The sequence below is a fragment of the Octodon degus genome, unplaced genomic scaffold (genome assembly GCF_000260255.1).
Source record: "Octodon degus isolate 3935 unplaced genomic scaffold, OctDeg1.0 scaffold00056, whole genome shotgun sequence".
In the NCBI taxonomy this organism is placed as follows: Eukaryota; Metazoa; Chordata; class Mammalia; order Rodentia; family Octodontidae; genus Octodon; species Octodon degus.
In genome coordinates, this window is record NW_004524632.1 from 10,171,237 (window position 1) to 10,174,047 (window position 2,811).

The window sequence follows — 2,811 nt, forward strand, 5'->3', positions numbered from 1 at the left end:
AGAGAGAGACAGAGAGAGAAAGGAAGAAAGAAACTTGCCATAAAAAGAATGAATATGAACATTACTATTTGGAACTAGAATCACGGTGAAGAAAATCACAATTTGATAGCTATACCATCTCCCCATTCGTATACAATGGTATGATGATACACTTTCATGTTAAGTATGAATTAAATATTCTATTAAGAGCTATGATGTAGCTTAAGTCCTCAGCTCCACAGTCAAAATAAATAAGTAAATAAATACCCCACCAAAGGCTTGATCTAAGGTCAACACTAATCTCTGTAGAGTGAACTACCTGAGACTTAGACTTGCCCTCGCTGTGCAAGTCATGGGATCGCTGCCTGGCTCTGGAGCCGGTTAGATGTCGGCTCCCAGGAATGAGCATTCAGCCCCTTTCAGTCTCAGCAAAAGCTTGAGGAGTCTGGCTTTCTGTCTTCCCTGAAGCTCTTATAGAATTCAGCAGTGAATCAGTTGGGTCCTGAGCTTAATTTAGTAAGAACTTTTTCATTACTGATTCAATTTCATTGCTGTTATTGGAATTATTCAGAGTTTTATGCCTTTTTTGGTTCAGCTCTTGGTGATTCATATGTATATAGGAATCCAAGAAAAACAAGAATGATTCCAATCCCAAAATGGCACATGGATGGAAATTATAAAGATCAGAGCAAAAGTTAGTAGAATTGAGACTGAAAGAACCAGACAAAGAATCAATGAAAAAAAGAATCAATGAATTAAAGAAATGGTTTTTAAAAGAATAAACAAAATAAGCAAATCCTTAGCCAACCCTACCAAAATAGAAGAGAAAGGACCCAAATCAGTGCAATTAAAAATGAGAAAGGTGGGCTGGGGATATAGCTCAGTGGCTCAGCGCCTGCCTAGAGAATGCAAGGTCCTGAGTTCAATTCCTGGTACACACACACACACACACACACACACACACACAAAGGCAAAGTTTAAATCACAGTGGACAGCACTGAAATCCAGAAGATGATCACCAACATCCTGAAGACCTTTCCTACAGTGGTGAGTCGCCTGCTCCAGCTGTCCCACTCCAGGGATCTGTACAAAGGAAACGAAAGCATTACATCAAAGCACTGTCTGCTTGGCCGCGTGTACTGCTGCACCGCCACAGTTGCTGAGACGTGGACTCCACCTCTCTGCTCACCAAGGCTGAATGGAAGACATCGAGTGAAAGACGAAGGCCTCTCATCTGCTTTCATCCATGGATTCTAAGATAAAGTCAATCTGAACGTGGAATATTGACAAGAGGCTCAGAAGGGTTGAGTGGAGAGGGACATGGTGAGGTCTGATGAAGAGTGAAACAACGCTGGTATGAAGTCCTAGTGTTCTGTGTACCCTGGGGTGATTAGGGTTGATAACAACCTGTCATATTTATTTTAAATAACTAGAATCGGGGAGATCAAAAGTCCCAAGCACAAGGGCCAGCGAGATAGCTCAGCGGACTAAGCGCCTGCTTAGGCAAGCGTCGGGACCGGGTTTTGATCCCCAGTTCCACATGCCATGCTGGCCCCAGAGCCCCAGGTGTGCCCTGCCGGCCACCGAAACCAGGCGTGGTGGCGCACACCTGTAATTGCAGCGCTGGGGAGGCTGAGACAGGAGGATCGTTACAAGTCTAAGCTGCATAGGGAGACCTTGTACCAAATAAATAAAGGATATTTTTATTTTTAAAAATCAGTCAAAAATTAAAAAGATAAGCATTAATTGTTCCTTCCAGTAGCCCAGTGGAAATCAGCTGTACAATTATGCAAGCTGTCCTGTGTATATACGTATACTTTTCTCTTCCTTCTTTTCTTCTTGCCCTCATCCCAACTGTTCCTTCCCTTTGAGAAGTCTCTTTCCTTTTCACAATACCTATTGTACCTTTCAGATTTTATTTACTTTTTCAGGTTCTTACCCCAGGGAGACAATATGATGTTTGCACAAGCAGACCTGCTTTCTTTCACTTACGAGTGTGGTCTCCGGTTGCACCCACTTACCTCTAAAAGCCTGGAGCTTATCTGTTTCTATAGATGAGTAATACTGCATTGTATGTAAACACCACCTCTTTTTTTACGTATTCCTTGGTTGGCGGGCATTTGGGTTGTTTCCAGGATTTAGCTGTGACAAATTGTGCTGCTATAAACACGGGTGCACATATATCGCTGTGGTATGAGGCTTTCCGTTCTTCTGGAAAAATACCCAGGAGGGGGATAGCTGGCTTGAATGGGACCGCCAGTCCCGGCTTTCTGAGGAATGTCTACTCTGATTTCCATGGCGGCTGCACCAGTCTACACTCCCACCAGCAGTGGAGAAGGGTTCCTTTATCCCCGCAGGCTCACCAGCATTTGTTATTGGTTGACTTCTTGACGATAGATATTCTTCCCGGGTGAGATAAAAATCTCAGGGTTGTTTTAATTTGCATTTCTCAAATGACCAACGATGGTGAACTTTTTTTCGCATATTTATTTGCCATTTGTATTTCTTCATCTGAGAAGTACATATGCATCTCAAATGCCCATTTTTAGACTGGATCTTTGAATTTGGGGGCCTGGTTTTTCTTAATTCTTTATATGTTCTAAAAATTCTTAAAAATGTAAGTAAAGAATATGTTAAAGTCTCATTATTCTATTTAAAATTATCTGTCGGATGGCACATGCCTGTAATCGCAGCACTCAAGAGGCTGAGGCAGGAGGATCATTGTGAGTTCAGGACCAGTCTGGGCTACAAATGAACTCAAGGCCAGCCTGAGCTGCATGGTGAGACCTGGTCTCAAAAAAATAACACTAAAATGAAATAAAATTATCTACC